The sequence below is a fragment of the Malaya genurostris genome, chromosome 1 (assembly GCF_030247185.1).
Source record: "Malaya genurostris strain Urasoe2022 chromosome 1, Malgen_1.1, whole genome shotgun sequence".
Taxonomy (NCBI): Eukaryota; Metazoa; Arthropoda; class Insecta; order Diptera; family Culicidae; genus Malaya; species Malaya genurostris.
The window spans coordinates 31,048,963-31,061,062 of NC_080570.1; the positions used below are offsets into that span (position 1 = coordinate 31,048,963).

At 38.8% G+C, this 12,100-nt stretch overlaps 1 protein-coding gene across 4 annotated transcripts in view; it reads right to left on the reverse strand.

The window, feature by feature from the left end:
* LOC131435941 (sodium/potassium-transporting ATPase subunit alpha) overlaps nucleotides 1-12,100 on the reverse strand; it is a 148,873-nt gene that overhangs the window by 41,517 nt on the left and 95,256 nt on the right. Inside the window, exons 2-3 of one of the 4 annotated variants that reach the window (XM_058604301.1) lie at nucleotides 458-611; nucleotides 279-381 (exon numbers count right to left, since the gene is read on the reverse strand). The exons of 2 other annotated variants lie outside the window; for them this stretch is intronic. The gene's annotated coding sequence lies outside the window, so the exon portion shown is untranslated. Of the gene's footprint in view, nucleotides 1-278; nucleotides 382-436; nucleotides 612-12,100 lie in introns of those variants that run through there. One more of the 4 variants, XM_058604293.1, reaches the window with a different exon arrangement.

Here is a 12,100-nt window from a genome sequence, read left to right on the forward strand (position 1 = left end):
CGGACACAAGCAAACCCATCACCGGAAAGTTTCACACATGCTATCATCATAAAGGCAACAAAACGAAGCAAACTTATAGCCAGCAGAAAAAAAACTCTAATACTTTTTCAAACAGCAGGATCTCTGTCCGTCCTAATCCAATCTACTACGGCACAGGCAGGGTACAAACACTTTTGCAAAAAGCATTCTGTGGTTCCGTCGAGATCCCTCCCGTGATACGGCTAGAGATAGAGAGACTACACACACGTAAGGGGGCGGGGGGGGGGGGTTCACAGTACCTTCTCCTCTTGGGCAGATTCCGCTTCCGGTTGGATCCCCTTCTGTCAGTTCGTCTGTGGTGATTGAGGCACGATTGAACACGAGAAACTGATATGCTATAGACTATACGGATACGAGAGAAAAAAAACGACTGGTAAGAATCACTTGTGGAGCCCACCGCTAAAAGGGCAATGCTGACGTCAGAATCCGGAAGCCCTCGGGGCTGGTTGCCTGGTTGGTGGGGAAGGACTCGAGCACGGTGACGACGTGCCTGCGCTGCTCTGCCACTCTAGCTCCGGCTCTGCGGGTTTACAGAGAGAAGGAAGCTATCCTCCTCAGGCAAACTGCAGGGACTGTTCGATATGAACGATATCCGAGATACAGGGTTTTTTTTTGTTTGTTTGTTGCGTGCATTCCGGGAGGGGAAGGAAAATAGATAGAGACAGAGACAGGAGATTAAGATTAATGTTAGTGCGAAAATTTATTGCTTTTCGAAGGTTGTTAGATTTAATGGAAATCGCCATTTCCTGCATTCCGTGTGGTTCCAACGGTATCGATTGACCCAGATTGTCGGTTTGGGTTGATGGTAGATTAGATAAATGGCTGAAAATAAATATTTTGCGTAATGTTTTCTCCGTTTTTTTTTGTGACAGTTCCGAACGACTCAGGCGATGCTAGTCATATATTTCAATTAGGATGTTCAAATTATTCTTTCAGGATGTCAAATACTTTTACTAATAAATGTTTGTAGATAAGACAATACTGTCTCATAGAACCGACTAAAATTTGAAGCCAAAACAATTCCAGTTCCAACTCCAACTGCTCCTAAATCCACACGTTTAACAGCAATCGGGATCGGAACTGTGTTGTTTTTTGCTTGAAGCGAAAACGCCATTGATGTAATCGATAAATTTACACTCATGAACTTAGCATGCTTTGCAATAGTAAACCTTCACGGTGTTCTCACACAATTTATGGATGACGATTAACACGTGCATACTGCGATGGGACCTCAAACAATAATACGACTGAAACATTTACAACAGGGCATATTCGTTGGACACTGGTTCACACAACTGAGCTGTCAGATGGTGGCTCGAACTACACGCAGAAAAAAAATTGTAAAAATAAATAAATTCTGAATATTTCTAACGATTTTTTAAAATTGAACTGATAGTACAATTCAGCTGTTCTGTATGAACCGCTAATCTAAAGTAGAAATTTAATCTTTCTGAGCATCATAAGGAACGTAAACTGCCCCGCAATCAGACGATTGCGGAAGTGGCAGTTTGAAATTGCTACTCACTGGAAAGTCAAAGACAAGCCGTGTACATTCCAAACAGTTCCATACAAATGCAGCAAACTTTTTATAAAAAGTTGAATGTAATAAACATGTTCCCGTTCAATAATATTTATCAAAATCATCGGAACTGATACGGTCAATGTTTGCCTGGTTTCTATTATCAAGATTAACACCTAGAACTAGAAATCGCAGGAAATCGATCTGGTTCGGATTAGTTGCGAACAGTTTGCAGCTGTGCCGACCCACCTTGCGCCGGTTAACGGGTGAAAATAAGATGTGCAAACGTCTTCGCCATCCAAACCAACTCATTACGTGGAATGGATGGCGAAACTGATTAGCGAGCGGTTCCGAATGACGTTTGACGCTCGAGAACAAACCGCTCAGTGTGTGTGTGTATTCGCACCCGGCAACGTCCGTCGGATAGGCTTTAGCCATGATTCCGGCAATTTCTGCGCAGTTATCAACCGCGGAATGTCTACTGTTAATCGCAGTTGTAAACAGCGTCACTCGAGCGCTCGAGTTTTTGTTTGAAATAACCATAAATGCCCGGGACGGATACGTCCAGAATTGAAACCGGTGAAGTAGCAATAAAATGAAGATTAGTAGAATGTGAACATTTGTTTTATAGTTAAACTTGTTATTTATCCAAGCGTTCGTAAAATGGCATGGTAAAGTGACGTGATCTAGGTAGGCTGGGGGGAACATTTTACAAATATTTTGAGAAAGACCAGTTCATTGATCTTTTGACAGCGGACTGTGTGTAATTTTCCGTGACACTCAGTTATCCAGTATCAAGAAGATAGAAGCAAAAACTCGACATCAATGCCGAGGTTACGCAATCTGCATATCGCTTCTCGCGCCTACTTTAGAACCACGTTTTGCCCATCGATTGCAGTTAGACTGGTTAGGTTAGGTTTTTTTTAGCTACATAGCTAGCGATCAACCAGTTAGTTAGTTAGTTCTATTGCTACTGCCGTTGTTGAACACGAGACGAATGGTGAGGAGCAGCACAGACACAAGGGTGAGGGTGAGAGCAAGCAAGCAACAACAAAAAAAAACGAAACAGCCGTGAATCGGGCCATAGACGCCGAAGTGATTGATTGACTGATTTATTCAAGACCAGCGAGAGCCGGTGGCGTCGTCGTCGTCGTCGGCCACAATGGGCAAACTTAACGAGCGAATGATTGCTTCCGTGCGAAAATATCGTAAGTCCACGTGTTACATCGAATTGATAATCCACCCATTTATCGCTAATTTTTACCCAAATTTGGTTAATTTCTGGTTAAATTTAGTTGATTTTCACGCAAATTAGGGTAATAATTAAAGGTCAGCTCGTCTCACGATGTGAAATGAACTGGTGGTCACATAAGCCTTTTTTGATTATGTTTATCTTTTTCAGATAACATGGCTCAGAATTTCATTGCAGAGTTCCTACGTAAAGTTTTGCAATTGTTCAAAGTGTTTCCAACATGACAGCAATAAGATAGAACTTTCTGTTCAGTTATTCAGTAGACGTGGTTCGACAGACTGTCATTTTTGATATTCGTTCGTCAGAGTGAAGTAAATAATTGACACCATGTAGTATCAATTTTCTGAGCTTTTGGTTTTGTTTTAATTTGTCATAAATGCTTAGATGCTTGATGTTATCATTGTATCTACCCTTGTCTAGGATAATAAATTGGAGGGAAGGAGTTACGAAACAAAAAAATATACAATGCATTGATCTATGGAAACTTCCCATCTAGACAAATGTTTTAAAACTGATTCAGCGATTTTTTTCTCATCCGACAAGCACTTAAAGCTCCATTGATTGTATATAGTAGCATCGGAAAAAAAACGTCAAACAAGGAGTGTAGCTCATGATTCAACAGGTTGATAGCCGTTCTATTAATAGAAGCCAACAAACAACAGATGAGCAAGACGATTCAGGATTTATTGGTACAAAGAAGAGATGGTGCGGTGAGCTATTTCTTAAACCTGAACCCGTCCAGTTCAGTCCAGACCCGAAACCGAGAATAATTTTTCTGTCAAACCCAAACCCTTGTACTCGTACCCGATGAAAAACAGAAATCTTTACCCATACCCGAACCTGACAAAATGTATTTTCTGTGCCCGAACCTTACCCGAACTCGAAAAAAATTACCCATTTACGATCCGAACCCGACAATAATTTTTCTTTCAAATCAAAACAAAAATCTTTACCCGTACTCGACCGAATCTGAGAATAATTTCTCTTCAAAACTCAAACCCAACCCGTACCCGATAAAACGTATTTTCCATATCCGAACCTTACCCGAATCCGAAAACTACACGTTCCCGATTTGAACCCGACAATAATTTCTTTTCTAAACACATACAAAAATCTTTACCCGTACTCGACCCGAATCTGAGAATAATTTCCCAAACCCGACTCGTACCCGTTAAAATGTATTTTCTGTGCCCGAACCTAACCTGAACCTGAAAAAAAAATCCGTTCCAGATTCGAACCCGACAATATTTTTTCTTCTAAGCCCATACTATATATATTGACCCGTCCTCAACCCGAATTCGAGAATAATTTCTCTTCAAAACCCAAACCCGACCCGTACCCGTTAAAATGTATTTTCTGTGTCCGGAACAGTTTTCGGGTCGGTTATCGAGTTCGAATATCCAAGGCCAGTTTTTTTAATTTGAGTCCGTTTAAAATGACAAAATCGTCACCCGTACTTCTAGTACAAAGTAGAGATAGTCGGATAAGCAGTTTTTCAAACCGGAACCCGACCTAAATTGAAAAACTTTCTTTCGTAACCGATCTGAAACTCGAGAATAATTTTCGTTTACAAAGCCGAACTCGACCCGTACCCGGTAAAAATAAAAATGTTAATTCGTGCCCGACCCAAACTCGAAAAAAATATCTGAACCCGAAACTTACCCGAGTCTGTCAAATTCATTTTTCGGGTCGGGTAACGGGTCCGAATACCCGAAACCCAACCGAATTCTCGAACCCGAACCTGTATAAAATGACAAAATTGAACCCGATGGTCGGGTAAACAGTTTTTCAAACCCGAACCCGACCCGTCTTCGATCGAAATTAAAAAAATACACTTTACCCGCACTCGATCTAAGCCTGAGAATAAAAAATAACCGAACCTAATAAAAAATAAAAATCTTCACCCGAACCCGTTCAAAATTAAAAATCATCACCCAAACCCGAAAAACATTTTTTTTTTCATTCATTAGTAAGGTTTAATTTTCGGTTCGGGTATCGGGCTCGATTATCCAAAACCCGACCAAGTTTTCAAACTCGAACTCAGTTGAAATGACAAAATCGTCACCCGCACTCGACCCGAATCCGAGAATATTTTTTCTTCCAAACCCGTTCAATCTTTTTTTCTCTGTACCTGAATCTTACCCGAGCCTGTCCGGATCATTTTTCAGATCGTGTACCGGGTTTGAATACTCGAAACCCGAACCCGACCCGTTCCCGTACCTATTTAGGATGACAAAATCGTCACTTGTGCCCAATCCGAACCCGACCATTTTTTTTCTGAACCCAAACCCAATTTTCTTTCAAACCCGAACCCGGTTCGTACCCGATAAAAAATAAAAATTTACCCATACCCGAACCGAACCCGAAAAAACTGTGCTAATCGGGTTCGAATACCTGAAACCTAACCCGAACCCGGGTACCTTTTTTTCTGAACCTTAACCCCAAATTTATTTTATGTGTGAAATGTTCTATTTCATTGGAATTGTTTGAATAAGGATTAGGATCGATTAAGTCAGAATGAAATCGAATCATTCTTTAAACTGAATCAAATGTTTTCAAAAAGAATAACAAAAACTCGTAAAATCTAAACAATTTACCGGTTGTTTACCGTGACAAAGTAAAACCGTGGGCAGAGAGACAGCACTAATCTATCTTTGAAGTGCCAACTCGGTCAAAAGAACCCTGAAGATGAAAGTACAAACGTTCGAAACGTTGGCCGTTAACGAAAAATAAAGGTTTCGACGAGAAACCAATTGACCAAAAAGCCACCTTTTAATTTGAAACAACATTAAATCAATCGTCTTAGGTAACACAAACTTTCTTCGAAAAAACTGGCTGTTTAAATAGCTCTTGTAGGCGGTGTGCTGTTTGCTCATTTGTTTCGAGGAGGCAGTTAAATTTCTTTCACAAATATGAAAATTTCAAAAGGATGTCTGTTCTCTGCGTGTTACTTTTTCAAAAAAAAATCTTTAACAAAACAATTTTTTTTAGGTCATTTTACAACACAGGTTCAATATTAGAGTTCACAAGTTGTCTAAATATTGAAGTAGAATATCGACTTTTGGTAATTTTGAACATCACAGATAAGCAAAGTATTGTTTATTACAGCAAAGCAAAGTATTTTTTGTTACAGTGCATATATTAATTTTATCCCCGTATGCGTCCATCGAAAAAATCACTCACATTGTTTCACTTGGAAGATAATTTCTGCCACGTGATTGTTTTATAACCACATCAAAGTAAGCTTAACATTGAAGCCATATCTACACGCTGCCTAAAAACGCACAGGTTTTACACCGGGCGAATGACCGAAAAGGTTAAATCCGGGTATGAAAAAATGACAATTTAATTTACCGTTAAAGCCGATGATGTTGTTTCTACTTGGTCCCGTATAAAGAAAAGTATTCGATGGTAAAAATATTTAGTACTTTATACCGCTGAATTTCGTGCACTATATTTAAGAACAACTGCAAATGATTACAGGATTTAAATCGGGGCAAATCGAACGGTGAAAAAGCCACTGTTGTTTATCTAAAATTATCTATTCACATTTTTGTACTATGTTTTCCTACTAGGTCGAAAATAATTAGATAATTCAATACTTCGAAGACTACTCGTAATATATTTTGACAGCGTTTTTCTAGAGAATTCACCCAGTAAGCAAATTCCGGTCACAAAATATTGCGAAGAAAAATAAAATTGGTAAAAAATTTCACCTATTTTCTTATTTGGAATTCCCGTCAAGCACAAGAAGCATTTTATGACACTTTTAAATTTTCTCTTCAACATTTTTGTGAAAAAAAAATCAGAAAGACAAATCATTTTATAGCAATTTTTTTTTCGCGGAACCATGTAGAAAATTAAATCTACAACTATAGAAAATAGTAAAATCAGTAAAATCTCAGTAAAATCGTGGCATTAGCCATCTAATAGTTTTGTACGCTAGGAATCGGCTGCGAAATCGGTCTGAAACAGAAGTCCAAATTGTTTGACAAGTTTGACTGAAAATTTACTATCACTATTACTTAAAGTTGAATCATCTTCTAGCAGTGTGTAGATCGAAAAATCGGCGGCAAAATAAAAATATTTCATTTGTTGGAATCAATAAAATGGTTAGATGATTATCTCAGCGTAATTATTAATTTCTGACCACAACAAATCCTCCCCCCAGCCTAGATACAACCGCGCGCCCAACGACACAAGGTCGCATACATTAAGGGATCGCCCTTCAAAGGTTAAACCGATTAATCGCTAAAAATACCATCATTTACCATGTCTAGTGAATGTACGTGGGTGTGAGCGAGAATGAGGTCCCCTCAACCAACCAACAACAACAACAACAACAACAACAACGAGTGTAGACACAATATAGCACAGCGGAGCAATAAAAACATTGCAACTTGCTCCAATCCGACCCTTGAGTCATTCCTCAAACATCCACCCTCCTTCCTTCCCGTTGGTCCGTCCTGTGTGTCAAAATAAACCCGTCTGTCGTGCTGATTTCACTCCAATTGCGACCGAACCAGATTTTCATTCTTACATTCATTCATTGCTTTAACCGGCTCCTACCTGCGCTAGGTAATAATCGGTGTGTGAATCTGTGAAAAGAGTTCGTTATTGACTATCACAACCCTCACACCCACTTCCGTCGATTTCCATCAGCTCCGATCGAACCGATAAACACACTGATTAAAGTGAAGATCATTTTCGTTGCAATTCAATTAAGCGTGCAACATTGAAGGTTCTTTGTTCGTATTCGTACGGTCCGTCCGAATCGAACCAGTGTGTCTAATAGTTGATCACAGTAGGCCACTCCGTTCGGTGGTTCTCGGTCCGTTCGGGGGAGTATCGTATATGCACACATATGCAGTGCCCTACTGTCTAATCAAAGTGTATTATTCCCATGTATGATGATTATTCGTTCGTCCGGTGCTGTCAATATTTTCCATGACGGGTGCGAGGGTAACCAGTCGATGTTTGTTGTTGTTGTTGCTGTTGCTGTTAATAATATGGATATTTAGCAAAACAGCTGGAAAAGATATCGTCCACGACCACATAGAAGACTGTTCGTGGAAAAATACAGTAAGTCGTTTCTCAATATGTAACGTGTTTACCGGACAGGTTGGCAACGTGTGGCGAGACTAGATTTAACATTCAATAAATTTTTGTTTATGTACTCTTAACCAGCTTTACACATCGATGTAACTTCTGACCTAACGCACGTTAGCAAAGGATACTTCAATATTTGTTTTCATGATCGTACAAACCGGTTAACGTTCCAAATTTGGACCTAATGAATTGTGCCGTTTTCTACCTGTGTTCTGTCTGTTCAATGCCGTACTGTGATTTGTAAAATAACTAAGCAACCCGTATGTCGTTGTTGATTCGTTAATTGACAACTGTCGGGGTCATGGTTTGCTTTGGTTTTTATACTTTTGAGCCGATTGGTAATGAATGCTAGGTGATTGTCGCTATCACTTCTAACATTACACACAGTCACAGTACAATTAATTTGGTTCGTCTACCACTTCAATTTGGTTTATTTGGCGAAGCAATTCTACGGATATGTTCGAATCTTGATTCTGAAGAATACTTTTTTTGAAAGCTTCGATTTCGATATCATTCTTCATCTGTATTTCGGTGAATGAAAAAGGTTAAACTAATCGATGGTGGCTTTGTGTCGTAACGAATGATACGAAATGTGGCGTAATTTTCCATCACGACAACGAACAGCCATGTTTGAAAAAAGGTTCCGGCGGAATCTCTGGAATTGGTTTTCAAAAATTACACATTTTTAAAGCAGGTTCAACACAAGATATGATGTATATTGATGATATATTTTTAGGTGTTGAAAATGCAATTTTAAGCATCTGATTGGGAAACTGAGTATTTATGTCATTCTTGTAGAATCCAGCCATTTACCTTCATAAATTTTTGGCAGTGTAATTAATTCTTTGGGAATAAATTGTTGGTTCTTAAAAGTACCGATTCACTGAAATTCTCGACGATTCACAATGATTCTGCCATTTTGCTCGATTGCGAGGAATCAGCTGAATTGCAGTGAAAATATGGAATCAATAAGGGTACATCAATAGGTTTTGAGTGGTTTAAACGGTTCAATAGTCGTGAAATAAGACAAATTACGCAGCGGGAGACCGAAAAAATTTGATGGTGAGGGTTACGAAACATTTACCTTAAGAATCCGTTTTAGACGCTAGAAGAGCTTACAGCACCGTTAAGAGTGACACAAAAAGTATCGAGCTCAACTGAATCCATGCAAAAAATCTAGATACGAGTTCGTAATTTTCCATCATGACATTGGCAGACCATTTACGAATAATAGTGCATGGAAAATTACTTATTTATTTTTGTATGTAAATATCCCAGATTCAGCGGCACTTGCTTCGATCGACACTTATCAAAATACGCTTCACTTTACTCGAGTGAATACACGGGAAAGCCACCGATCGCAAAACAACTAAAATATTAGTTATTTTTCTGAATTTGTTTGGTTCGATTGTTGTTTTAACTAAACTCGTGCTAGCAGTTTAGTAATGACACCACGAGTAGAATTCTTATTTTACAATTAACTCTTATCTTCTTCTACACCCTCACTTACATGAAACGGCCACTGCGTAACTGACATAAATGACGTTCATTCATTTGCCATTGAAAATTTTTTAGTATGAAAGGTTTCGGGTGAAATAAAGAGGGTTTTTGTTCTGCGTTTTGCTGTCTTCGTTTTCCGCCAAATGACAGCATTTGAATACAGTAATTTGGTTCACCTGTATGGTTATGAAAAAATCAACAGATATAATAGTTCAATCAACAACATTCTAGTTGAAACAACCAGGGCTTGAGAGACAACAATTGTAATTTTACAAAAAACTTCGTTCAGTTCATAATACAACCAACGAAGATATTACTAGAATGAGCTACTAGTAAAACAACGTCCGGGTGTTACATTTCGTTATGGGACTTCTGCTTCTAACAGATTTCGCTGTCGATTCTTAGCGTACAAAACAATTGCATGTCAAGTGCTATTATCCTATAATGACAGTGAAATTCTTCCAGTTAGAGACACAAACATCTGTCAACTGGCTACAGATACCAACTAATGGTCTGAATCACCGAATTTGGTCATAGACTAAACTCCTAACAATGGTAAATATCCTTCTTTCATGAACACATGAAAGCCCCCTCGCATCGTTTCTGATTGTACTGTACATCAATTATGCAACTCACTTCGTAAAGTGTTCGATGAGCTACGCAGCTACTTTGTCAGTGGATGGATATTTTGATGTAAATTGTTTTTCAATGCGAACTTTCAATCTAAGAAACATAATTCAAATAGCGAAGCACGGTAAGCGCGGTTCAATAAGGTTGGGAAGGTTTTCTTGCAATGCACTTTAAGTTTCCTTCAGTTCCGTTCTAGAAATCGACGCAATTGCTAAAACTGTAGTATTCAAGTACAGCAAACTGTTGCCTTCTGCTTAGCAGTTCAGATTGAATTGTGAAGATGCCCTAACAGTTCAATTCGAACTGCTAGGCACTGAAGAATAGAAGACGAAAACCAACCCCCAAATGAGTAATGACAAGTAAATAAGTAACTATTTTTTAGTTTGATGGTGGATCTACAGTTTACAGAAAAAAAACGAAACGCGTTTCGTTCTTTCAACACGTCAGGAAAGACATTGCATTTTGGTACAAATTAGTGTTTTGTAAAAAGGATTATTTTGAGTCTGCTTACCGAATAATGTTTATCTCACACTGTTGAAAATTTAATCATAAATTGCTGATCATATTTCTGATAGCATGGGGAAAGAATTATATTGTTGCGTTTAGTACAACTTGAGACATTCACGATTAAGTTCTACCCATTCTTTCACAGGGTGTATCTACGCATCTTATTAAATAGTATTAATTAAAGTTGATGCAAAAATACATCCCATTCACGTCACTGTGTCACTCACCAGAACAATGCACAAAACCGATACGTATTTCGTCCTCGACTAGTGTTCTTGATCAGTGTATTCAAATACCTGAGCGGTCGAATTACGTCACTGTTTGGGTTAATAATGTAGAGCATAGCGAAACAATTTTCACTATTCTAACTCTACGTTGTTTTTATTCATGTATTATTTATTACAATATAAAATAAATTTAAATTGCTAAGATTTAGGCTGGGTGTTCAGCCACAAGTGGTGACTTTTCAGTCCAGTGATATGTGATTTGGTTATTACCATTACGACATCATTCCGCAATTCGGTGATTTTTTGCAGGGAAAATTGTAAACCTACTTGTATAAAGTTTCGCACAATTACAATTTTTCCATGTATTATTTATTGCAATATGAATTACAATTAAATTGTTAAGGTATAAGTTGGGACTAACTCTCCGTTTTTTTCTGATAACTCAGTGATCTTCCTATGGATCCCTCATACAGATTCATTGTTTCAGTCAAATCAATCACGAATACTGACGTTTAACTTTGCATTCTATAGATTTCAATTCAATTCCAATGTCGGTATCTTCTAGGATAATCTGACAAAACGAGAAAACATTCCCCCAACTGTACTCCAATTGCATACAGTAATTGAATAAGTGTATCGTCAACTGTACATCACCGGCAAATATCCGATGTTTCACAGAACCTACTTCATATTCAAGGATTTTCATATCATACGGATCAGTATAACAACCGGAGTGGCCTGTCAGGATGATTATTCATAACTGGCATTATTCGGCTGGATGGGCAGAATGATGAAAAACGAAACCTCTCATACAAATTTTTGAAGTCTGGAAAAAGTAGGACAACCAAACGATGGAACCCAAGCGCACTCGAAACACAAGCGCTGTAAATTTCTGTCACATCCTGTCCGATGCAAGGTACTTCAGCGAACGTTTTTTTTTTGCTTTTGCGACATTTATGTAACTTTCCAACAGTTTGGTGTCTCGAACAACTTAACAATCCACCACCCCACGACCAGCCCCCAATGAGTTCATTTCCACTTCCAACTCTCCATTGTAGTTTGTCGGATGAAGAAAAGGATATTGCATTACATAAAACTTCACTAACGGAAGAGAGATTGAGAGACCGTGCTCTCACTCACACGCACACCCACTGAATTTGATACTTTGCCAGAAACAGTCACTCACTCACTCACTCACTCACACGAGCGGGGCGGAAGGCCAATGAGTGCCGTCCGTGTAAAGTTTCTGAGCCAGGTTGGATGCTTGGTGGGTGGGAAAAGCTCTCACCGTCCTCCTGTTCTGCTTCTCTGGTTCGG